The 27,083-nt window shown below is 44.2% G+C and overlaps 1 long non-coding RNA gene across 1 annotated transcript in view; it reads left to right on the plus strand.

Annotated features, from left to right (window-relative positions):
- The window catches only part of LOC146646367 (uncharacterized), a 43,401-nt gene extending 17,202 nt beyond the window's left edge, over nt 1-26,199 (plus strand). Inside the window, exons 2-3 of the long non-coding RNA XR_014908771.1 lie at nt 25,339-25,395; nt 26,046-26,199. This is a non-coding gene — a long non-coding RNA (uncharacterized LOC146646367). The remainder of the gene's footprint in view (nt 1-25,338; nt 25,396-26,045) is intronic.
- Nucleotides 26,200-27,083: the final 884 nt, after the last annotated feature.

Raw genomic sequence — 27,083 nt, forward strand, 5'->3', positions numbered from 1 at the left:
ATTAAAGCGCCACTCCAGGCAGCAGTAAAAAACACGTGCGCACACAGTGTCAAAGAAGAAATAACACAAATTGTCATGCGCTGGCGGTAATTATGTTGAGTAGCATCTTCGACGGCGGGGTCGTCTTCCTCCACACGGAAGACGACGTCACGCTTCTGAGCGCCAGTGAGCGGCTTCTCTCAGCCTACGCTCCAGTGTCAAGTGCTGCAAACAATATGCACTCACAGCAAGCACTGCTCGACTCAGGAGACGACATGCTCCAATGATTGTGCCTTTGCCACAACTATTTGTGATTGACAAAGGCCCGTGTAACTCACCACTGACTTTACCTCACAATCTGGTATCGCCGTATATCTCAGCGCGAGAGCAAACAAACGAGCAGTAAATAACTGCCTGCCTCAGTCCCCGCGGGCCGTCAATCAGACGGACAAGTGTACACTACGCTGTGTTAGAGAGCTCAGAGCTGAACTAATCCAGTAAATACAAGAAAAGCTCAGACTGGAGAAAAATCCTGTCTGAAGATCCAGTCTCAAACCACAGGAGGAAACCTGGGAACACAGGAATCTAATGACTCCAAAGCAGGCATGAAGTGTGAAATCCGACTCTTTCCCAGGAACAGCTGAGCCTACATGTAAGGCAGAGCAAGAAACATTTGGTGCGGCGACAGATAATTATATTTATTGATTCACTGAGTAGAGTTATTAGCTAGTTAACACGTCTCTTACAGTAATATTAGCCATTGTTGTGGAAAGCCACGTTGAAAAGAATGTCACTTAAAACTGATATTAGCCAAATGAATGCGGCTGTTGTCGGGCATTGAAGTCTTTCAGTGGCTGTCTGAGCATCATCGCTCTCATCATACACCAGTACATTACACTAAACAAAAGAGCTAAAGACTAATTATTGAAAGATCCACACAAACTAGTGAGCTAGCTAAATATTGTCAACTCTAGCCAAATTCCCAATCTGCCTCTATTAATTAAGCCATTTAATCATCCACCACACTAATTGCATAATTAAATCACTGCCTCCTGGGTGCTACTGATGTGCAGTGGGTAATCTGGCGCAAAAATACCACTCATCAACAATGTGGGCTAGTTGATAATGCTAATGGATGGCTAGGACCACAGCAACTCGCACAAAAGGTTATGGTCAGTTTTCCATAATGTGCACCGGCTAACGGGCCGGCTTCAGTGTCGCCGATATATTGAGCGTAGACACCGTCTCAGCTGATTGGATTAGTAATTTCTCTTTATGTTCTGTTGTTGTTGTTTTTTAAAGTTCAAATAGTGTAATCGCTTTGTTAAAAGCACTAAGATTAAATGAAGTGACACCTGTGAAAATCTCTAAAGCACAGATCTCATTTTTGCTACCTGACGTGTGTGAGAGATTTTATTTTTTTGCATAAACACAGATTCAGAATAGCAAAAGTAAAAAGCAATCAAAGGCATTTCATAAAAAAAGACTCCACTGCACAGAGATGCAGTCCCTTATCTGAATACAACAACAAGCTGTAGCCCTCCAGTTTAGCACAATCGTGGTCAGTCGGCACGAGCGCGACCGGCACAAACACCCTGTGTGCTGGCATTGTTGGGTCGGCTCGTCTCAGCACAAGACTCGGCAGCTCCAGCCAAGTGTTTAAATTCCTGAAGAGCCTCCAGAAGAAATTAGTATGTAATGGCCACACTCTGCAAGAAGAAAGACCCATTATGGCTTTCCACTGACTGTACTTGGCTTTCATTTGTGAGCTAAATGGATGCGCGTGAAGGTGAGAGTTCACTAGCCATTCAAGTATTTGGCTTTAACTGGCTCCAGCACTCTTGCTTTAATTCAAGCAGAAGGACAAGTATGAATAATCGCTCTGGATAAGACTCATCACAACCAGCAGCGCGAGCCTCCTCCCCCCCTCGCCTCGCCACCACCGTCGACGATTTTCCCGCCCTCAAAATGGCTGCTGCAGCTTAATGACAAAATACCATTTACATCATGCCTTTTAATTTGCAATTTGCCAGCTTTTGTTGCTGCTATCTGATTTTGGATTGTTAGCTGCACACTGTATTATTTTGATGCAAATTTCCTCCCAGCTCATCTCAACTGGTTCTAATTTCACATTTGTTTATCAGAGCTGGAGAAAATGGCTAGGGAGAAATGGGTAACTCTAATCAATGTAAAATAGAACACAAAATATCCAATGATTACGGCTCCATGAAGGCTGGGAGGCTGTGCAGAGAATGCAACAGCCCATGTTGTATTATGGAGACAAAGAGACCACACCCAGCTGACACCGTGGGGATGAGTTGTAAAAAAAATGAGGTTTTGAGGAGAAATGTCTGTTATTGGGCCCATAACAGAGAAGTGACTGCTTTATTCAAACACACAGAAGTGTACAGCCAAAACGGCTAATAGGAGGCCCCGAGGGTGCCCGTCGCATGTAATATATGCACAGGATAATTTATTACAGCAGGACTAATTTCCATCGCTTGTGCTTGGAGTTGCCTTGCTAATTATGGAATTTTTTTTTCTTTTAGCAGTTTTTTCCTGCCCGATTCATAATTGCACATCGACATTCAGGGGCAGCGTCTTTGCAAATGAGATGAGGCCTTGCCATTTGGCACTCGTGGCCCCCCACACCCAGGTGAGCACACAGCCCACACAGGGAAGCAAGCAAGGCTCCATTTTCTTCCAAAAAACACACCCACCCTCCCAATCATCAACGCTTGGATCTTTGATGGGCTCTACCCCCAGAACTGCTATGACCATCTCAGAAATATCAGATAGGCTAGTGTGTAATTAGACTTGGGACTTTAATTAGGAAAAGTTAACTGTTAGATGAAAGCTGTCACATCTGTGATACGTACTGCTGGTTCAGTGGATGGATCCCAGGGGGGTCTGCATCAAAAGGCCCTTCCCTGCTGAGCAGGCCCACTCTAGCATGTTCTCATGCGCCAAATCAGGCCCTCTGAGTGGCAGCGGATGTGAGGGGATGGAAAAACAGAGACGCAGACACAAGTTAACTGCAAAGGAGAGATGAAGAGGGGGAAGAAGAAGGAAAGAGAGAAGAGGGAGAGAGAAGAAAGGCTGCTTTTCCGCGTGTCTCGTTAAACCGAGAACACGGCACAGACACAAAGGGATCTGAGGGAAAACAATGTCGCTTAACAAGACATCACTGGCTCATCATTAGCAATTTGTTGTGGGCATAATTTTCCCCTGCCCCTTGCATAATAGGTGCCCTGGGATATTGCCGATGCTTTTGTGCGGCCTCATTTGGCTATTTATTTACTTGGCTCGTGTCACAAAAGAGATCTGGCCACCTCAAGCGAGAGCCAAGATAACACTGTTATGGCTCCACATCACAGCCCTATTAAGATGGAGCTCCTTTAATTGACTCCCCTAGCTCATTGCCTGACCTGGAGTCTCGCTGATCCCACCCAACCAATAAGAGTCTTCATCTCGCAGGGCAAAGCTCGGAGAAACGCGATGTGTGTCGTATCACTTGTTTTGGCTCATGTCAAACGGTCTCATTATTGGGTGCCAGAATAGGCAGGAGCGATTAATCTGTATTTCGACCGAGCTGGTCTCTTGCTACTTTCTGCTTTCGTGTTGTCTGCGCTGGAAAAAATACAGCTGCAGACTGCTGTGGCCGTGTTGAATATGGTGAAACGGCTTGACAGATATCACTGCCATTAATCACAAAAGCGAGGAGAGAGAGAGAGAGAGAGAGGGAGGGAAAGCCTTATAATTTCATTGTGTGCGCTTCCTGTTTACCCAAGCCCACAGATGGTACTGCCAGTTCTGCACAGTGGAGCTCTTACACTGTTGTTCCGTCGCCTCGGCTTTCTGTGGCCCTTTGTGACAGCGTAGACATTGAGCTGTCATTTACATTCAGCAGACACGTACGCGGGGAAACGGATGGATAGTCGAAAGGATGGATGACCCGAGTCATGGCAACAACGTAGCTATTCGGAAAAACAAAAAGCAGTTTTTCTGGAAATGGAAAGAAATTGATGATGCTAGCCTGGCTCAGCTCTGACTGATTGTGAGGAGCATAATGATGTGCATACACTATGTAAGCACCCCCTACTTCCTGCGATTTGCCCCCTTTTCCACCCATCTTCCTTTATGAATGACAGCATTCACATTTGTGTCACTGTATTGCGATTGTATCTGTTGTTGAGGAAATGAAAATCAAGTATTTGACCTTTGTATCCTATAAGTGGCTCAGTGTTTTGCTGTGGTGGCCTTCAAGCTGACGGTGCAGTCGCATGCTTTCATGCCACCACGCTCTATTATTATTTTTTGTTGCAATTGTCAAGCCTTTATGTCAAATCTAAACAGCCTTAATGCGTTTTTGTTCGCAGCTCGGCGCCGGGAGTTTATCACGCTTAAAGCCAGCCTGCCCTTTCCTCAGTGCTTCATTGCATGTACACATGCGCGCATGGCAGCCCCGTGCTTGCTGCTTTGACATAAAATTGTGCTTTGGCAAGGCCAAATGAGAAGATAGCGAAATCGATTTTCACATTGTATTTCACACCCTTTCATCAGGCCCGGCCCTCATGGCTGGAACGCTTGTGATTTCAAAAGCACTTAACATACGCCAGCCCCTTTGTTCAAGAAGCAAACTACTTCTGAGGAGACATCAATGCAAATAAAACCAACTAGCAGAGCGAAGGGAAACTCGAGCTGAAGAACAACCAAATTACCCGTAGTTAATACGTCTTCATTACAATTTCTCCCTCTCTCTCCCTCCCTCCCTCTCTCTCCAGCATACCAAAGATTCTCAGCGCTAATGATTTTCTGGGTATTAAAGAGGCACCCACTGCTGTCACTCTGGATATGAAACAAGAAAACAGATTATTGTCGAGATCACCCACTGTGAACACCCAAATGATACTTAAAATATAATGATGTTCTTAACCATACTCATTAACAGCACAGTGCAGGAAAGAACAATACTCCTCCACAAAAGCCAAACAGATTTAAAATTTGAGCATAAAGCGAGGAGGCAAACGGTTTGGAAAAACACCGAGAATGGAAACAAAGCTGACGGCGCATTGATATTCTCTTCCCACGCGCACGGATTTGTGTACGCTCGCTGGTTTAAAGTTAGTGAACATTTGGCCGTGATTACTGCTGCAAACTCTGCATCTTTTGTATTTCTCGATCACAGTTAACATATGAAAGGCATCCACGGGAAAACATAATCCTGCGCCCTAACTTGCCGGAACAAATGTTGTTGATGCCAGGCACGTCAAGTCGTAATGATAATTATCGTCGCCCCGCTGTTCTTCAAACATCTTCTGTATATATGCTTTATATTAATATATGTCTGCTGTGTTTTTCCTGCTGATACTTGGCAGCATAGGATTGACAAAAGTTATCGGTTGTTGTTATTTTGTGCCTGGGATAGCATATGTTTTTTCTTTTTGCCTAATTTCAAACATCAACTGTCAGCTTGACAGGAAGTACATTTCAACAAGTTGCCAGTGAATAACCAAGGGTTTATTTCCACTACATAGGAGAGTGATTCAAATCTTGGCCTATAAACAGGCAGTAAAGGAAGTCCAATGTTCCATAACTCAACCCTTGTCGTGGCGTACTTTAGTGAATAGGACAACTAGGGACACAGTGGGATTGTTCGGTTCTCGCCAAGCCAAAACGATTCTTTGTCAGCCAGGCATAAATAACATAGTGTTGATTGTTCTGTCAAAGTTAATCTGACAGCTCGGGGAAGCAGTCATTTATCTAATGACAGAGTTTCTATGACGACAATCGATCCTCCTGCAGCTTGAGATGTGTGTGCGCGTGTGATTCTTGGGGAGGGGGGGGGGGGTGCCAAATATTTGCCTGCATTAGCTGAACACAGTGAAGCACATTCAGGATCAGTGCACAGAGATCCTTTGTGGCCATGTGCAACTTTGCTTTTAGAGGTGTTACTTTAATACATTCCTAAGATGCCGCATGCTTTAGTATTCACTGTTGGTTCAGCAGAATGAGCAATGTAGCCGTTCTTTTAAAGGTAAACAAAAGGCATTACCTTTGTCGCTGCACTACAAATACAGCACATACTTCTGCAATTATCTCATAACAGCACAAATCTGTGGCATGTCTTTGCGTCACATGAGGCAGGTGGTGCTTTCATACCAGACACGTGGTGTTGTGTCCGAGGTTTTACACCGAGTCAACAAAAAGACTGAAATCTATTGGCTTCAACACAATAACAACACCTCAGATTGTTGTAATCGCACCATGAAACAGGCTACGTGTCTTTTTGAAGAGGAAATTTTACCTGTAATGTTACTACACGAATTTCTTCCTACTTTGGTTCAAGAGTTTAATTTTTAGCTCGGTTGTAAAGCGGCTGGATCTTTTAAAGCATTTCTGCAAAATGTAGTCAACCTTTGGCCTTAATGGATAATAATATTACCTGATGAAACAAATCTCACATTCTGCTTCTGAGAGTTTTATACAGATGATTGAGAATGGATATTTAAAATTTAAGAAATAATTAAAGTTTCATTTGACCTTTATGATGACACCACCGCTGTGATTCTCCTTCTCTTTAACTGAAAGTATATCATCTCCTATTGGTGAGCGAAAGCAAAACTAATGGTGACATTTTTCAGGTGTTGCAGGAATAGTTAAGCAGCTCACATTATATGTAAGCACTCATCTGTAAATGGAGTCAGTAATATCTCCACTCTTGGACTCTCCAAAACACTTAGCTAAATTCTCGCTTTTAGGTTCTTTTTGCACCAAACAGGTCATTGTCATGTGACCCCGCTGTGTCACAACAATGTTTTTGTGGTTTTGGGCGGTGAACAACAGGCAGAGAATAAATTGCAGTCTTCTTAGAAACTGCCTGTTTGTCCAAAGAGGACATCAGTAATAACTAGAAGAAGCATAAATGCCTTCATATTGATACGCATCCCTTGTATTTTTTTTAAAAAGCATTGCTATTGTGAGAATGCTGAACATTGTCCTTCGGATTATGATGATTTGAAGGACACTGTTGAGCACTGAATGACCCGGTAGTGATGTGGAAGACGCTAACAAGGAAGAAAATAAAATATTTTCTCGACAGAAGTGTGGGTACATCTGCTTAGCCCAGCCAGTACTTTAACATCCTATTACTCTGAGAAACCTTTTACGTGTTATCTATTTAAATTCAAAAACGGCACCCCTATCGCAGCTTGTTTTTTTTTCTTTATGAAATGAGAAAATTAAGAAAGTCTATGTGTTTAGCTAATGTCCAAGTGTCCTGATACCTTGACAGAATGTCTCAATAGCCTACGTGCTAGAAAATGAGGAGGGTTGGGGAAAGAAAAAAGGCACTAAGACAGAACCCTGACAAATATCATCCATAACATTAAAATGCCCCCTATTGTCATTACGGACAGAAAGATTAAATTCATCTCATCAGACGTAAGTATGACAGGTGCCTCAATAGGCTGATGCCAAGCGGCAAGCCAAGAAGATTAGCAGGGCACTGATATCATTATTTCCGCCTATCAGGGATTCAGCAGGGAGGCAATTGTAATTTCTAGGCTTATTAGTCCACACTCGGAGGAGAGAAAGCCCAGCGATAAAGCCGACTGTGACAGTCGGGCATTCCAGCAGCAAGTGCTGTCACAGTGACACTGACCAAATGCCAGTGTGTGCCTCTGTCCCTGTAATCCTGCCTAATGGAGGTTAACACACAATACAAAGAGGTCCTCATCAATGATCACAACAATCCACACATTAGCATTTTTAAGTTATAAGAGCGGTCACAGAGAAAATAAAAATTAGAGAGGCGGAAGGAGGGAGGGAATTTATCGGGTGCAGGCGGAGATGCAAACGCACACATACACACATGCAAGTGTATTTTAAAGTTGCGTGGAGAAGTGGAGCAGCAATCTTGAGGGCGGCAGGCAGGCAGATCCTCTTGGCAATTGGCGACATCTGCCTCTCCTGCCTGGGCAGCCTGTGCCAGCGGAAGCCCCTGGAGAGAGCCCCGTTCCCAGCACACTAAAGCCCAGAAGTGTTTGTCGAGCCTAATAAATATTGCACAGCGCTTCCTCTTAATCTCATTAATGTTTGTGCATGTCTGTTGGTGCCTGTAGATATAAACAAGGGATGAGCATTAAGCCCTTAAAAAAAAAGAAGGCCGTCATCGACTCCGCCGGGCTCCTCCCTGGATATACAACTTTGGATCGGCTTCCTTTAAGCCACAGAGACACAGAACAGCTGAAAGACTTAACGCGTGCAGACATCGCTATCTGCTCCCTGCCACGGGACTTCTTCCCCAGCTTCGTTCGTCTCTGTAAATCCAGGCATAGGGTCCTGTCATATTTGGGCCAGATGAAGATATCTGCATCGCTGTTTGGCAACATGTCTCCTTAATTATGCCTAATTTGTAGACCAAATAGCCGCTTATCACTCCCACTGTCTGTGACAGTTTAATAATCTCTAACCTCGGTGTGGGTGTGTGAAAAGAGAGAGCTGGGGAGCGTGACCGGGATCTTAATATGATTTGTGTGTTTTGGTGTCATGGTTTAACAGTTTTATAAGCCAGCGCGGCGATAAGTATCGTGTTATTAGGGAGTTACATATTTGACTTTATTTTTCTCAAAGGAAGCCACGTTGTGACCGATTGTATAACAATAATGACATTAATCAGGGTCTCTTGGGAGGAGGAGAGAGGTGATTTGCACTGCAGCAGCTGACGGCTCTCTAATAATATCAGCGTATGCGTAGTAGGCTGTCGCTAGAAAAGATTATCAGTAGAAAAACAGAAGCAAGCTAAAGGGTTTTGAGCACCTCCCTCAAACTGTAAATGGCCAGTCTTTAATGATAACAATGGGACTGATTGCTTTAAACAAAAGTCATCAACATGTGCTTTCTCTCCCTTGATGAATTCCTTCGTCCTGCAACGTTTCCCGTGCGAATTTGCGCGCGCGTGTCGGTTTGTGTGCGTGCGTGGAACATAAGGAGAGGGTATGGGAATGGAAGCAGAGGTGGGCGAGAGGGCTCTGATGGCCCTGCAATGAAATCTGCCTGAGCTTGCCTCTACCAGCTGCAATTATCATTAAGCCTCCAATGGAACCGGTCCACTCCAGAGACACCTAAAAGCCGCCGTAGACCCACACATAATATTGTATTAAATGGGACCAAAAAAATCAATACACAATGCAAATGAAAAGCAGGGGAGTAGGATCCACTCAGTATGCATATTTCCTGTCAAGTACACTTTCTGACCCGCTGAGCGACGTTCGCGGCGGAACTCAGTACTTTTGAAAATTACTGATGATCACTTGTTATGAGCCCCTATCTGCCTGCCTGGCACTATTTGCGATATGCTTGTCTAGCTGCGTGTGCTGAAAACTCGCTCGCTTCCTCGCTGAATTAAAAGAGTTTGTCCATGAACTGAGGAGAATGTGCTGCTTATGTCCTTTTAGTACACAGTAAATGGAAATGTTGATAAATACCTCCTCCCGTGAAGCACTTGTTTTGTGGCGGCTGTGTGCGGCACACAACGGCACAAGAGAGCTAATTATGAGAAGGATGAACCCGGGTGAGGAGCAGGGTGGGCGTCTACTTATTTTGCTGCTTTTCTTTCCATTGTATGGAGATATTATTTCTGCGACGTAAACATTTGCACTGCGTTTGTGCGCGTGTGCATTGGTGTACAAGGAAGACACGCTCGAGCAGAAGCGAAGGAAGCCTCTGAATGCACGTGCTCAGTTAGTGCAAATAGATAAGTGCTTATCATATACCTGTAGCCAGGAGGCCATATCCAATACAGCCATGCAATTCCTCCAAGCCCGCTTTGCCTGGTTGAATTTGCAGTCTGAACTGGCAGGTTGGTTCCTTCTATTGTGAACAGGGCGCGCAAGGATGTCAAGGTATTCACACTGTGCCACAGCAGGTATTTATTCTCCACCTCACAAACAGGCGCGAACGCACACATTCGATTTCAACCACATTTTTGCTTACTGAGATTATTATACATATAACAATGCGGATGTGTTAAAAGTCTCCAACTTTGATTGATAAATATTTTTGAACGTATGTAGTGATTTGTGGAGTTTTATTCGGAGCCAAAGAGAAAGCTATTTCAGCGTTTCATGGTAAAGATCAAATATTTCATCCCAGTCAGCATCTCAATTATTGAATCCTAGTTTTCAAAATGTGTTATTTATTTCAGCATGTAAAATATTTGACTGTTTGTTTTTATTTCTGATGCACAGTCAAATCTAAAATGCTAGCTTTTCAGGGTTAGAGTTGAGAGTAAAAATATAACTCTTGTTTAGTCTAATTCAACTCCGACAGAGATGCTCGTCAAAAAAAAGAGTTTGTGTAGAGAAATGTCAAATTCTGCAAACTGCTTTGCAGGGTTGATTTTGCAAGAGCAGAGCTCAACCAGTGTTGAAGATGTTCTTCTGTACAGTGGTGTGCATAAGTCTTCAGAAAGTATGGGTCCAGCCATTTATTGAAACACGTGCTGACATATATGAAAAGACAGTGGGCTAACAGACAATTTGTACAATTCTAACAACCTTGTAAGACAATATTTGGTATCACCGCCTTTATTCTTCATCACAGAATGAAATCTTGGGCAGTTTTCTCCAGGCTTCTTCAATTATATTCAAAACTCTTCTTTGAATCTTGGTTCCTTTAGATGATCCCACACTGCTTCATTAATGTTAAGGTCCAGACTCTGGAGACCAATCCATGACTGCTTCATTGTGTTTTTCTATCCAGGTATGCTTTTACTGCATTGGCAGTGCGTTTGGGATCATTGTCGTGCTGTCAAATGAAGCCGCTGCCAATCAGATGCTTTCCTGATGGAACTGCACGGTGAACCGAATCCGCTCAGAACTTTGCACATCAATTTCGACAAGACCACCAATGGGGTGTTGAAATAGGGCTGCATTTCAGCCAGCGATGTTGAAATGCAACTATGAAAACTACCCAGAACCTCCACTGTGTTTTACAGGTGGCTGAATACACTCACTGTTGTACCTGCCACCTGTCCTCCTGACCATGAGCATGCCTGTGGCCACTGTTCTTGTGTACTTTGGCATACCGCAGAATTTTCTGCCTGTTTTCTTTCCTTAAGAACATCTTCTTGATAGCCGTCCTTCCACTGCGACCATCTCTGATGAAGCTTCAGTGAACAGTAGATGAATCAGCTGAAGGGCCTGTTCATCTGCTGTAACAGTTTTTTTTCTTTGTTGTTGGTGTGAATTATAATTGTAATATAAATAAAATTGAATGTAGGTTATTTGTCCAGTTTTTTCAGATTTTTTTAAGTAGCTGTTACACATCAGGGTGAGGTGTTGATGTAAAAATACTATGTTGTGTATGTCAACCTGTGTTATCTCATTGTCATAGACTCAGCTAAAGAATGTTTTTGCGACAGAACCTAAAGACACCATTTAAAATGGGTTCTTTGCTAAGTTGGTTCACTGGTTCATCGCTGAGGAGCCTTTTTTACGCTTAAGTGTAGTTTTAACACTACGTAAGGTGGCCAACAAAATCACTTCAAGTTAATTTAAGTTCAATGTAACTCAGTGTCAAACTGACTATGCTGATCGCTGCGTGTTCAGTGTGTTGCATGTTCAATCTCTGCGTCATAGCTACCTGCCAAATGTCGAAAAGTTCAATGCATTCGTCGGACAACCACAGATTTTTCCAAGTCGCAGAGAGGTTGCTGTCCTATTTTTACTTTGAGGATCTTTATAAAAAACTATTTTCAATATCAAAGATCGCTGGTAAGCTGTTATTCAATTAGCTGCCAGCTAACATGTTGTAAAACGGTACTTTACGCGTGAACAGCATTAGTCACCCTCTGATGTGGTTTCTCACTGTGCGATTCTCTCGCCCCTCATTTCTTTTCCACACTTCCTTTTTTCAGTTGTGGTTCATTTTGCTGAGAACATTTTGTTGAATTGATTTTAGGTCAGTGGTTATGATGTGAACTCGTTATAGGAAAGGTCAGACCCATACATAAATGTATACAAGCACGGTCCTTCTCAGAGAAGGATCTTAGAATACTTTAAAGGACTTTGCCCTGGGAAGTGTGAAGGGCAGACCTCACAAGAGGTTCACAGGAGCTCACTGTCTGTCTCAACCACGCAGCCAATCCCATGTCTCACTTCACTCATTATGCACACTTCCCAGGACACACTGGAGATACTCCGCTGGGAAAGGGTTTTCTGTGTTGATGTGTCTAAATAATGATGTTGGAGCCATGAACACGGGTGCCCGCTGTTCCCCTAGAGTTTTGGTTCATGGCCTGTCGCATCTCTGGTTAAGGCTTCTGTCTGTAATGACCCATGTCAAAGACTACCCCGCGCAGCTGTAATGGCATATCGCACCTCGTCACTTAGGCCCCACAGTGACAATTATAATCATATATATAGCTTTTACTGCTGGATGAAGCCACTATTAATACAAATTGATATGGTTATGAGCGACGCAGAGGCAGGAGAAGGAGCTGTGGATTGGGAGAGAGAAGGGCAAGAGGCGAGGGAATACAGTATGTCCAGGCATAAAGCACAGAGCTGACGACACCTAGAGAGTAATGGCAGTGTCAGTGTCGCTTGCACTGGGTTTCATTCTCCATGGAAGTTATTGTTCATTCACCCTGTTGCCCCTTAAAGAGTCATATCCTGCCCTGTTTGGCTAAAAACAACACTTTCTGTCTGTATGGGTCCTGTCACTCCCCTCTTGTTTCTTACAATGGGGAGTTTTAAGCTGCCACACTAGTTGTGTAAAACCCTTCCCTGTCTGTTGGTGCTAGGGCAAGGACCACCAGCATGCTTGGCCTCTTTGCCCCACTGTGCACCCAAAACAAAAGTGCATTGAGAGCTCCCTGGTCTTTGTTTCTCGACCTCGAGGTACCAGCAGCCACAAGACACCGGCCTCAACTTCCTGCTTGGCGCTTTGCTGTACATTTATTATCCCGGTCTGTCAGAAACATGTCCTTCAAGCTTCAAGATGGATGTTTGCTGAATGCGTTAACCTTGTGTACATTTGCCAGCAGTTATTGGTGGCCCACCTCTTTGAGGCCGATTTGGCACAAAGGGTCTTTTTGTTCACAAGGTTCTGTGTCATTTCCTTATGTTCTTCTCCTTGTTCTTTGTTCCCTATTTTCGCATCTCTTTACCTATGAAAAAAAGAAGCGCCCTTAAGGGCAAGCTTTTCAGTTCAGCATCTTTTTATTCCCTTTACTGCACAATTTTTATACTCCCACAATATCTCCCTCAGCCCCCATTTTCAATCCACAGCCCAGCCTCCATGCCCCAGCCTTGCCTGTCCTGCAGCAGATTTAGCTTTTGTTGGCTAGTGTTAATAGGATTAAAATGGGTTACTAGCTCAGTCACAGAGAGCTTCAAACCATCCCTAAATGTAAGTATCTCATGGGGGTCGGGGGGCATTGTGGTTCTGTCTTTCCCCCCTCTGGCAGCCCTCCTGATCGGAGGAGAAACCCCAGGCCCGATGGGGGTGGCAAAGGTTTGGCCTCCAGGAAAATCCGCAGGATTATGTCAGCACTCATTACAATGTACACAAAGACCACAGGATCAGTAGGAGCACAAACGGAGCAGTTAAGTCAAATAGGGTGGGCCAAGGGATTCTCCGCTTCCACCCTGACATTGATTAGCCTTTGTGCTCCACGACTCCCCACATTCAGGCTGCAGCCGCCGGGTTACCAATGGGCAGTATGCAGAGTTAGCTCCGCACCACCGTTTCTCCTGACTAGACTCTCTTTGTTTTTACATTGTACCTGTTACAATGAGCTACAGTATTTGGGCTGATTTTACATCTAAAGGAAGAAAAATGTACTAAGCGTACAAAAACAGATAAAATCTATTCAGCCTTGGCAAGATGGATATTGTGAGTACAGTGGACTGCGCCCAGCACCCATACATAATTAGACAGTGGATGAGAACAGTACGGGATCTATTGTGATAATGTGAGGTCACATCACTCTTGAGCATCCGTGATAATGACCATATCCAATGAAGTTGTATCCATTAGCCAAGCTGAAGTGTCCAGTACTGCATTCACACAGCCCTGAGACTCACACATACACACACATGCATATGCCTCAATTTGCATAGCGCTTAAGCAAAAGTGAAAACAGGTAATTAAATAAATAAAAACCCGGTAAACAGGCAGACAGGATTAATAATCTGCTTGTCATTAAAACGCCACAGATGCATCGTGGGTGGAGCATATGCGTGGCAGTGTCACCCAGCAAGGTTGGAAACATGAGGGGCTGGCCAGCGATTGATGTTTGTGTTCATTTGAATTGGCACTCAGGGGCAGAGTTCCACCCCACACCCAGCGCGCATTTTCACAGGTGATGATAACATTTATCCATCCGCAGACACGTGCACACTCGAAGACTGAGGTGTTGCGCTCGTGCATACAGACGCATACAACATATTCTCCTGCACAAAAATGGCTTTTCTCGATCGGTGTGCGCAATTGTGTTAAGCTATGCAAAACGGCAATTCACTAGTGCTTGTGCATGTTGAAGAGAGCTGATGTGCCAGCAGTCATTCTGCTTGTCCACGATGGAGGTCCACTATTTTGTATCATCACAGCAGTCACTAAAGCTGAATCTACAAAAACACTGAATTGTTTTACTAACCAACAAATATAAAATGCATTTTCCATGTATTGCGCAGATGTTGCATTGCCAGTATGTCTCGGGCTAAACAACAGGAGGCGATTGAAGGGATTTTGTTTCCATTTCTGCTGCATCAGGTTAGAAAACAATGCACTTGGTCTACACGTAGAGTACACAGTGATTCCTGCTAAAGTAGCTTCTCAGTAGAGATTGCGGAGGTCCTTTAAGAATATTACAGCCATATGGGTTTTTGCTCCACATATATCTGTTTATTTATTTACCAAGATTAGATCATAAAATGATGAAATTACCCTAAAATTGCTTTTTCGAGAATGTGCACAGCATATATATATATATATATATATATATATATATATATATATATATATATATATATATATATATATATATATATTTTTTTTTTATGTCCCTATCCTCTCCTGTCAGCGTATTCATAAATGTTGCCGGAAAATTTCTTATTTTAGCAATCCTCCAGATAGCCAGAGCCCATTTCCATAGCTTTAAATAATGTCAATCTGGGCAAACCCTGGATTGAAGCCCCTGAGCCGGAAGGCACAATTTCTCCTTTGCCTACAGTCTGATAATTTTCGGAGCTATTGGCAACTTGGGAATTTTGCAGCCTTATCGCTTGGGCTCAGCGAAGTTCACTGCCACTAATCATCGCAGGGATCACTCATTCAAGGATTGCACGATCATGTTTTTTTTTTTCCAGGGTAGTGACAGCTGTCTGCACCAGGGCATTAGCAATGCAGATGAACCAGCCTAATAGGTTAATGCGTAACACACGAAAATTAGGTTTAATCCCCATGCGAAATAATCTAACATTTTCAAATTCCTTGATGTGGGAATAGAGACGTTGCCTGCGACTCAATTAGGTGCAATGCGGATCAAAGCAAATTTACCTAGAGCATGTGCCCTAGATCCCCAGCACGCAGGCATCTGTGTGTGTGGAAGTGTGTGCATGTGACAGTGAGGGATATGGCAGCGTGCCTGTCCTCATAATGCCGCAGGCAAACCCAGGGCGGCAATAACATCATCATGACAGGACCTCTGCCTGCTTATTTATTCCCTTTACTTACCTCACTGCTCAAATAATGTCAATGCACACAAGCACACGGACATACACTCCCTGACACCCTCACACACACACACACACACACACACATTTGAAAATGAATAGCCTTAGCTGCTGAACCTGCAGAGAAGTGATAACTGAGACGGTGTGAGCAGCCTCCGTCACAGCAGCAGTGTTTTCAGCCTAATTGGAACTAAGTACCAGACACATGTGGGAGCAAATATATGTGGTGATTCATATGCATGTGGTCAGGTTGGGATACATTTCTTATTCAAATCTAAATTGAATGGGGCTGGGCTGAATCCATTCCAAATGTGGCACTAATATTGTATTCTATCCTGCATCATGCCTCGTGATTACTATTAATATACTCCTGCCATGTGTACATTGGGAGACGGTATACAGCAGCCTGTAATGGAAACAGAGCTTCGGTGCTTGTGTGTGTGTGTGCTTGTGCACACGTGCACGCGTGCGTATCATTAGCAGGGTGCAGCTGGCCATTAGGGTCCTAGGGTGGGTGTTATTTTGCTCTTCTCCTAACCGCAGTCCTGTCGGTTATTCTCTAATGTGTTACTCTGACCACCGGCACTTTGTTAGAGGACAAAAACATTTCCTCATTGCCTCTTACACAAGTGTGTGTGAGTGAGGTTGACACTGATTTCTCAAAGCAGGTAGCGAGTAATGAAAGACTCACTCTAAGCCTTCATGAATTGGCGATCGAGAGAGGAGAGAAGACTTCAGAAATAAGCACTGTTTGGGGATGGGAAGCATCAAAATACACCAATTACTATCCACAGACAGTTACCCCTCCAAAAAAAACCACTGAAATCAGTGAGGACACAAACTGAACAATCAGCTGCAACTAGCTATCAACAATGGAGTGGAATATGCAAAAATGCCAATTAAATGTGTTAGCATACGCACAGTTTTTTTTTTTTTTGTATGATATCCCAACATCTGTGGCATTAGCCATGGCTCTCTTTATGTAAAATAGAGACAGGGAAATGAATACGCAATCTACCACTGTGTTTTCATCATTAGTGCGCTCCAACTCGCGGCTCTGCTGCCTTCCAAGCCGCCTGGGTGGGGAGCGAGAGGAACATTTGTGTGCCCTCGCTTGCCAAATTAATTCTTGTCTTGACATCTTAATTCTCAGTTCTTGTGTGTGGTCAAATCAGCCTACTATAGAAAAGCAATCAAGCAATTATTCCCAAATTATATTTGCCCAACACACACTGATTGGTTATTCTTTTCTTATTGAGTAAGCTCATTAATTCTGAGCAGCTTGCTTGTTATGCCTCTGCCATTACTCCTTTCCCCTCTCATCCCCTCTCTCTCTCGCAGTCTCTCCCACCCCCTGCTCCTCATCATGCACACTCACTCCCAGCTCTCGCTCCCACCCCGCACCCCTTGCACGCACTCCTCTTTCCTTCTCTCTCCAGCAGATGCACCCTATCTTCCAGCCCCAGCCTGCTGATGTTTTGGAGATGACATACACTACAAAAGCCCCATGATCTATGGCATTGTCTAGTCGGCCAATTACTATTCCCATCTCTGATTAACTTTGATGTGGAACCTAATGAGATAAGGCAGCTTATCAAGGCGGCAGCTGATAGTGGTCTCATTTATTCCTGTGCCTGGCACACGAGCAAGTGACAAAAACTAATGAGGAGGAGTTTGTATGTAAGCTCAGGTCTAAGGGAAGTGTGAAATTGTTCATCTGCAGTTCATCAGCTCCCGCCCGAAAAGGCCTCGGCATCGACGCTGCGCGGCACCGCCACACTTCACGTAACAGCGCCGCGGCTCACTGTAGAACAAGAACCGCCAAGTTTCTCTCTCTCTCCTCCTCTTTCCAGCATGTCTCTCTTAACAGCTCCTTTCCCCTTCTCCAGGCTCTAATGGTGCAGCTAATTGCTGAGGTTGTTTAGGTGTGAGGAATGCAGGAGTGGCTGTACAAAGCTATTCTCTTTGCCTGATTTCCAAGAGGCGAAGCCTTGATTTTCCACTTTTGCCACCTGTGTCTGTTTTTATTTACTTGTGTGGGGGGTTTTTTTGTTTGTTTTTTTTTACTGTATAGTCATTTAGGAATAATTTAGTCTGTTGCTCACTGGATTTCTCAATTAATATTTTTGGATTGTTTTAGGAATTTATTCAGATTTGAAAGGAAATTTTGGGTGGCAGTAAAAAGCACATTTTTGCATCTGTTGCAGTAAACAGATGTCGGCAGGTACAGTTTCTTTTTTGTTACATTTTTTTTCTGGTTAATGGTTTTTTTCCGGTTATTGAAAATGCGGAAGCTTCTCCATTTTCTTTGCCAAGCACCGCAAGGCAGTGTAATAATTATTGTCTTTTAAAAGCGCTGTTCTTATCAACAATGCCATTACACTGTAATGAAACAGTCCTTTTAAATAATACTTTTGTTGTGAAGCAGCAGCACATTCTAGTAGCGCGGCTCACCAAGAAGGGGGAAAATACCCTGAAGTGAATTGAACTGTGAATTCTCCTGCACGGACTGTGTGTAGAGAGGCAGGAAGTGTGCGCCTTTTGATTTGGAGTATAAAAGTAAATAATATTTGTACATCTAACACATACTCGAAGTGAATGAGCAGCCCCTGAATGTGTTTCTATGAGCAAGTGGAGAGCTCTACAGACTTTAAAGCCAGAGCCCAATTAAGCCTCGCCTCATCGGGAGAGGGAGAGGAGCTGAAAGCTGAATACATAAGATAATGCAGCCGCACTAAAGCAGCCAGCTCGCTCAGTGTAAAATTAGAGAGGGAAGAAAAAATCTTGATAAAGAGAGAAGAAAAAGCAGGGACAGACAGTAGGGGGAAGAAGAGGAAAAGAAGTTCCTTTGGGCCAATTTCCTTTGAAACTGTTTAACCAAATACAGCTATTCATATTCAACACAATTAATAGTGTCTCTTTCTTGTTCAGACGGCACATCATAACGGGCAGAGGGGAAGAGAGAGAAGAGGATTTCTTTCTCCCTCCAAATTGTAGCCAATTTAAGGACAAAGCGGTACCCTCTAGTTCCCCAGAATAGGAGTCGCACTCATAAAGGAAGACTGACAGTCGACATCCAAATCTCATTCAAGGACGCAATTTCCAAATGCTAATCATAATCTGCAGATGTTGGCCACTGATACATCCACTTATTTATTTATTTTGGAAACACGCCTGTGCCCATTTGGACAGCCTGTGAAATTTGAAACAAAGAGGGAAAATCCCTTCTTTTTGAGGCATGTTGAACAGTGTGCGAGAGCAGAGCCACAGCGTGGACATCTGCACCATCTTCAGATGGCGCGTGGCGCGCACGCACGCACACACTCACGCCCGGCTGGGCACGTGCACCGACTGAAACCCGCAGACGAGCTCGAATACACACCCGAGGGGTTTTCTTCAACTTCTCTTGCTCTCCCTTTCTCTCCGGGTCGTTTTAGAGTACCTCAGATGTGTCATCAGACATTGGTTTCCATCTGAACCTGAGGGAAAAAAGAAATACTTGACAGAAAGGTATATAAAAAGAGGACACTCTGAATTTTTGACATTCTTTGCACAGCTGCTTCAAAATGAGTAGGATGGAGAGGCAAGGAAAAGCAACTCCAAGATGCGTTTTTGTTTACTTGCTGCCTTTTCTCCCTTTCCTCTTTCAGGGAGATGGAGGCTAGCGCGAGGCCACAACTCACTCATCCTTGTATAGAGGGACTCAGCGCAGGGCCGTGAAAGAGAAATAGGCATGGCTAAATGAATTCTGGGATCTGTTCTATTCAGCTGAACTCAAAAAGGATAACCTCTTTTTTTCCATTTAGATACCAAAACTCAGCTCAACTTTTCAGTTAGGTGACATTAAATATGCTGCTTCGTTTTAATAGGCTGAGTAAATAAACGCAGTTGTAACTGCAGCCGCAAACGAATAATTAGATTTATTCAAATCTCAGCACGTGTCAGTGAGTCCGTTTGGTGTGCCTTTGATTTTAAATTACCCCGTCGTCATCGCGCGGAACATTTTGGGATGGATATATTGATAAATGTCCTCAACTGATGAACCATAAAAATCAACATGGACAGCAAACTGCAAAGCTCCAACATGGTGGCTGCTTATGTAATAATTAATATTTATACTCTTCTGCTTGTGATCTGTGCTTCGTTGGCCGCTGATGTCATGTGGCTCCTTCCTGCTTAGCGGGGGTTAATACTTGACTGGAAAGGTGGCACTAGAGAGATGAGTATTCTGTCGCCATTTGTAATATTTCACGGTGGCTTGGAGCTGCTGTATAGATGCTCGTTTCCTTTGAAGACTGTCCCTGGATGTTCTCAGAGCCACTGTTGGCTCCTGGCTCTCTTTGTTGATTTTGTGCTGCCTTTCCCCCCCAATAAACAATCCTCCCAAATGAGAGCATGCCAGGTTCTCTGTGAAACAATCAGGACTCGTGCCCTTGTCAAGCATGCCAGGCCAATCAGAAGGCGAGGGAAGATGAACAGAGCTGTGCAGCTGTCCCGTGAACAAAATGAAGCACTTCCGGGGCCGGTGAGAAGGACCAGGGTGCACCCTAAATCAGCCATTGTCCTCTGCAAGAAAAATCTTAAGGGCCACAGAGCACCCAGTTGTGGGCTATCCATACCAACAAATCACACACGCATACCTTCTCCCTCCCTCTGCCGATCGGTGAGACCGGGCTGGGGGGGAAAGAAAAGAATCAGCCTCGGTATTCCCACCCACCTTTTCTCCAGTCAGCAGCAGACTCTGAGCAAAGCAAGGCAGACTGCATGTCTAGCCGCCAAAGCACTCAACATGCCGCAGCAGTCTGACTGGGTGCTGAAAGCGGGTCTGCGTTTTAATATTCAGTGCGCCAATTCATTAACATTCTATTTGAGCCCACAATAGAGACTGGAGAGGCTCTGACCCTGCAGTTCCCTCGATCAAGGTCAGTAACTAAGAAAATAAAATGTGAATTGCATCCTGGCACACAATTGGATTCCCCAGCCCTGCCATATCCCCGCTTAAGAAAATAAAATTACCCCACATTCACCGTTTCCTCAATAGAGGCACTTTGGTATGAAAAGACAGTGCTTCAAAAGTAAAAATTATTATTTTGATCCTGCAATATGAAAGGCAAATTCATCTTCACGACAAGCATTTTGCAAAGTACTTTTGTCATCGCGGTGACCCTTGTAAACTGTGGATTTGTTAAAGTTTGACGTTTTTTATTTAAGCTCCGCCATGCCTGCGCGCACACATACAGGGAGCTCACAAAAGCTCCATGGGTTTTGTAGTTCGCCCCAGCAGCTTTACAGCCCATGCCAACTATGCCGTGCACTGTCTGCAAAAGGTCACGTACTATTTACCTCCCTGCACATATGGACACACACACAGTGTCAAGAGAATAAATCTAGCCAGCCAGTCGATTATATGATTGGGTGTCGTGACAAAGGGTGAGCATGTTGCTAACACGTTCCCTGTCAGTAGAGGGGCTATATGTGGGCAGACACAAAGCCTCATTAAAATACATACAGAGCTGGTGCTGCTCTGGTGGGTGGGAAAGATGCTCCATCAAGATGTCGTTACAACAAGGCTATCTCCACCCACTGGCATGTATCTCCCTCACACTGTCCTCCCCCATGCCTGGACAGGACAATGGCAGCCTCCTTTATAACCAGTGTGGGCCATTCCCTCCATTCCCGGTGAGGTCAGGGCCTAATCCTCGGGGAGTTCTCGCATTGTGTTTTAGCGAACTGGGGTCAAACTGTTTCAAATGAGGGGGTTTAGTTAAACATCTATTAAGCGGAGCAGTTTGTTGGGGTGGCCTAGATTTATGTCCAAAGCTGCTGTGCTCAGCTGTCCCCGATGCTCAGCAGCATGTTGGGCTCCATGTTCCACAAGTCCTGTGCGTGTCACCGTGAACAAAAAGTTTCATGGCATACGCCGCTTTAAATAATGCACGCTGACCCGACACTCACCTTAACACATGTTCGCATACACGTGGGGATGAAGTAAAAGTGCGTCAGAGCATTTCTCGCATCTGTCATCTTCTTTGCCACTGAGAGGCGCTGTGCCAGGCACAGCAACAACAAAAAAGAAAAATGGGGGAAAAAATTAAAGAATAAAAGTTGAAAGTGTAGCTATGTTGTCAGCAGTGCCATGTAGGCCAACTGCCCTGTTAGTGAGGCTGACATTCAAAGAGAGTTGGAATGCCGACAACAATCCCACAACCTCCTGCTGCGAGAAGACATTTCGCATGGTGACCAAGTGCTTTGATACTGCTCTTGTGATCCTCGCTGCCATAGCTTTGAGAGAGCATACACACACACTGCACAGAGCTCAGGCCATCACCATTACATACAGTGCTTTTTTTCACATAGTGCTGAATTTTCCATTATTATTTGTCATGAAATCCCCCTTTTTTCCTCTGGGCACCACCACGTTTGCATAACAATTTGGCTTATTTGACACTTTTGTGTGTTGATGGTTTAAAAAAAATGTTTGGTTGGTTTCATTGCACATGTGTTCATTTTTGAAAAAGTAAAATTTAAAAAAGCTAGAAAAATGTTGTTTTTTTTATTGAAAGTGCCCTCTTGCCATGACCAAAGAGAGAATAATTAAATGTGGCACTGTCCTCATGCTACCCATTAATAGCATGCCTGTCTCTATAATCGCAAAATATGACTGCGAGCAATAAGCAGTAATGCAGGTTACTGGAAATACAACCCACTTTCAAGACTAAAGGCAAAACAAGCTCCACTAATTACTGAGGCACTATGCAGCCATTTTTCTGAGCAAGGGTTACTGAATGGTTGCCTATTACTTCACTCTCCCTGAACCAAATGCTTAAGATAATGACCAGTTACTAATTGGTGCTTATACCTTATATCAGTTTGTGCAGAATATAATTGCAGCTATTATGGTACTAAATAATCATTGGAATTAGCATCTTTCAGCAAAAAAAAAAAAAAGCGCTAAATAACAGTATGGAGCATTTTCCAGGAAGAGGTCTTAATGTCGATGCACCACCAGTTGATTCATCATTAGCTAGAGGGTTCAGGGCAAAGAGAATGCCTTTCTTATCATGTGATGTCAGCGCATCTTCTGCACCAGCTAATGGAGGCGCTGATGTATCACAGTCACGTCTGTGCGCAGTTCTGTCTGCGTGTGTGTGTGTGTGTGTGCCTTCCTCACAAGCAGATCAGACATGTTTATGCGCGTAATGTGGTTGCATGTAGTGTGTGTGCACTTGCTTGGCACAAAGTCCACGGGTGAAGGGAGGGAGGTCTATATTCTATGCTGATCACGCTCCCCATGCTTCAGCAGCTCCTCCTTTGTGTGGCCCTTCCGTCAGCTGTTGACTTCCTAAGTGTCTCAGACAGCCGTGTTTCTGTCTGCGCCTCTGTCCACTGCCTTGTCCTGCTCACATTTCTGAAGTCCGCTGACTGCTAATGGCTGTGTCCGGACAAAGAGCCCACTCTGTGTCCACTCTTCGTGGCCAGGCCGGGGGCCAGGGATGACTGGGGGCATTGGGGGTGGTGGCAGGGGGGGCTGGCTTTGGGAAAAGGGAGGGCTGAAGCTGAGAAGAGCACCCAGCACTGCCTGCCTCTCTACACTCTTGTCACGCTTGTGTGACAACCACTCCTCTGTGCTTGTTTGAACTGTCCTTCCCAATTAGCACTAATAAGTCACTCTGTAAGGATGAGCAAGCATAGTGTGCCCAATCACCTCTAGTTCACATATGCGTAAACAGATTTGTGCACAAAACACAAACACACACACATTCTCTCTTTCCCTCCCGCCCCAAGCTTAGCAGCCCATGAAAATCCCAGGAGCGCAACCCCGCTAATAGACGGAGAAAGCCCAAAACGCATCTCGTTCCCAGCAAACAAGTGCCAGTAAAGAGGCAAATTAATGACAAGTCGTTTGAAGGGTTTGCCTAAGAATAATTTTACTCTGGCGTCTCACTACCACTGAAGAATTGATTAGATCCCCGCTCAATCAAAGTGCCTGAATCAATAAAGAGCCAAGCAGGCATGCTCCAGTCCAATTTATTCCCAGCGTCACTCTAACATGAGAGTCAGAGTGAAGCGGAGAGAGGGCGCTTCTCTGACAGGTGGAGGCCCAGCTCGAACTAAAAGCCAGTGTCAGTAGCAGACAGGCAGGTATGCTCCAGTTCATGTCAATGCACTGCTGATACTTCATTACACTGGCTTTCCAACTTTAAGTCAGTGGCGATTGTTTCACTAATAAATAGTGTAGAATATGAAACGGTGAGGGAATAATTACTGTTTTTAATGTTCAGCTTTAAGAAAAGACATACTGCACGGGGAAGAAAGAACTCGGGAATAATGACTTCACTTGTGTTTTCTCAAAGTAGAGACCGGAGGACTTAGTCAAGCTCGGCTGTGCTCGGCTGTTTATTGTCGCCTGCTTGTTTATTGTCATGCAGAAGGCAGAGGAGGTATTAAAGGCAGATTTCGCCCTTATTTTAAAATGTGGTGCTGAAGATTAGAGCTCTTGCCAAACACTGTGGAAACACTTAATTGATTTCCTTTGGACTGTTTACCTCTACTGTAGCCCTCTTAGAGCCCAGCACTCGCTCACACGCATGCACACACAAACACACACTCACACAGAGTACAACCCTGGCCCCATTTACGCCAACACAGGCCTGCCAAGAGCCTCATTAGTATTCACAGCAGTGGCATTTGCCAGCCTGAGCGTTGCCGTGGTGATGCTGCCCACACAAGTGATGATAAATGGTGCTTTCAGCTTCTCTGCCTTCCATAGAGCAGAGCAGGGAGCTGAGGAGTTGCTGGCTAGGACCCAGCTACAGCCACGGCTAGCGAGGCCTCATCCCCAGTGCCGGGCAACTGACGCATGACTACACAAGCCCAGGGCTGCTTGAAGGCTTTGGGTGCAGGGGAGTGGTGGGTAAGAGGGGTTCGGTGATGTGTGCGTGTGTGTGGGGTATGGAGAAAAGAGATTTAGTTTTTGCTCTGTGTGTGTGTGTGTGTGTGTGTGTGTGTGTGTGTGTGTGTGTGTGTGTGTGTGTGTTGGGAGAGGGCGGGGAGGGGGCATGTTGGGAAGAAGTGTGTGCTTGAACTTGTTATTGTTGGCTGAAAAAGTGATGTCAGCTTCAGTGTTTCTCGAGTGCGTTTTGTTCTTTGTATTTTTCAGTTATGTGATAATCTGACCACAAGTTAGTGATATGAAAGATCCGAATCACTGAAATGTATCAGGGTGTTGCTGACATGCTGTTTCATTGAATGTGAGTATGGCATGTGTAAAATTTTATTATATTTTAATAAAAAAATTTCTGGGAAATGTTACAAATCTTTTTTGAAATAACTGCAAATTCTGCTTTGAACTTCACTAAAGGCTCCTTCATATTTTTTTCTTTTTTAAAATGAAAGTGTCAGTTATGGAGACATTTAAATAAAAAAAATAAAATAAAAGTCCATTCATATTCTGGGTAAAAGCCACGCCGGTGGGTACACAGTCCTAATACACTTACACAATGCACTATAAACCAAAACTAACTGATTATACTGTGAAAAATTCTTTTATAAGCTATGTTCTCATTGTAACAAATAGAGTGTGAAATTAAACCCTCTCGGGTATCTGTTCCCGCAGGTGTCACAGTGAGAGCCGTTTGAGCCTTAAATCATCACAGACAAACAGAGGGTTAAGGTAACCAGCTACACTTTCCTTCCCCAGAGTCCACACGTACACATGTATTACCAATGCAGGCAAGGAGGCTGGATCGAAATCCTCCTGATCCTGATTAAACAAGAAAGACGGCACTATTCCCGCATTACGGTGCACCAGCGCCAGGGCCTTGACTGATTTGAAATCTTATTTAAAATAGTGTGACGACACATGTGGATGCTGTCTTTATTTCATAGACAGGAGATTTCTGCCTGTTAGGTTAATCTGAGGCTAATGGGTGCAAGTTTTCTTTTGGTTCAATTGCTTTTAATTTTTTAAAACAAAATAAAATAAAGGGGAAAAAATACAAAATTGTGTCACAAAATAAATCTGTCCTTCTTCGAGTCATGGGTTTTAGGATTCGGTGCACTATAAAAAATGCTAGAAACATGTAAACAAATGTTCTTTCAGGACGGTTACGTCAGTGTCTGCTCTCCTGCAGCAACTTTAAAGAAAAAAAGCCAAACACTTTATATTTACCTTACAGTTAGCGAGTGCTCGAGTGCCTTCTTACACAATCCTTGTAAAATATTCGTGTCACAACCACCTTGTTCTCCATCTGTTTTTCTTTCCATCTAATTCTGCACTGGGCCGTGTATGTGTGTAATAAAATTACAGTAATTCTTACACAGAGCATGAGCGCGGCCCTCCTCGGTTGAACTTGAAGATGACCGCCCCTTCAAAAGATGGCCTGACCCTTCCAAAATCAAGCCTGATTACCCATCTCTAGGACACTAAGAAGTGCCCAACTTCAAAAGGAGCAGAGACAATCATGGGTGGGGTGCTGTGGCATGGGAGGGGGGAGCCCTGTGCTGTGGCGGTTTGGGCCAGACTGAACGGTCTCAGCCAGGGGGCCGGGGCTATTAAAAGATAAATGTATTTCTCTGATGCATTATTCATGATGTGAGGAGGTGGGGAGGGAGCAGGGAGCCAGAGGCTTAGCGCAGCAGTGGCTCCCTTCTCGGCCTCATCAGGGCCAAGGCCCCCACTGCACCCACACCCTGATGCAAGTGAGGGCGAGTGGGGTGGGGGTTATTCGGGCGACAGCTGTGAGGACAGAGAGGGAGATAGAGAGATAATGCAACAGTATGTATTCCCACACACATATATTAAATGTCATTACTGCACGTGAATGGACCTCAAACTGCAATACGAGCAGATCAAATATTTTTCCCTCCACATAATCGCATTGGTTAACAACTCCAACCTGATTATTTCATTTTTGTAAGTTTCTGCCGTGAGCTTTCAGTAGAAGTGTTTTTTTCTCTTTCTTACATAAATCTTACGAACACGCACACACACGAGAGAAGTGGAGGATGGAGCATCAGACTGGGGTGCTGAATAACCTCTCATCTCATGATTAAGTAAAGGGTTTGGGCAAATATTTTGGAGACATATTGGACTTCTATACTAGAATGAATGGCGAAGTGAGCTTTTGTCCAACTCATCTCTGATCTGCTAGAAAAGCAGATTAGGATGACCCCGGTGTCACTCATTTGGAGATGAGATGCTGTCGAGAAAAACCAAACAAACTGGAGAGAATGTCAAACAGCAGAAACGGCTAAGCCTCCTTTGTGTAGCGCTTTTTTTTCTTTTTTATTACATGCAAATGTTCATATTTGTTCCTTTCGTAACATTAGACAAACATGCTAAAACTGTTTTCTCCTTGT

The sequence above is a fragment of the Rhamphochromis longiceps genome, linkage group LG19 (assembly GCF_057381845.1).
Source record: "Rhamphochromis longiceps isolate RC_006_pf linkage group LG19, R_longiceps_female_GT1.1, whole genome shotgun sequence".
Classification (NCBI taxonomy): domain Eukaryota; kingdom Metazoa; phylum Chordata; class Actinopteri; order Cichliformes; family Cichlidae; genus Rhamphochromis; species Rhamphochromis longiceps.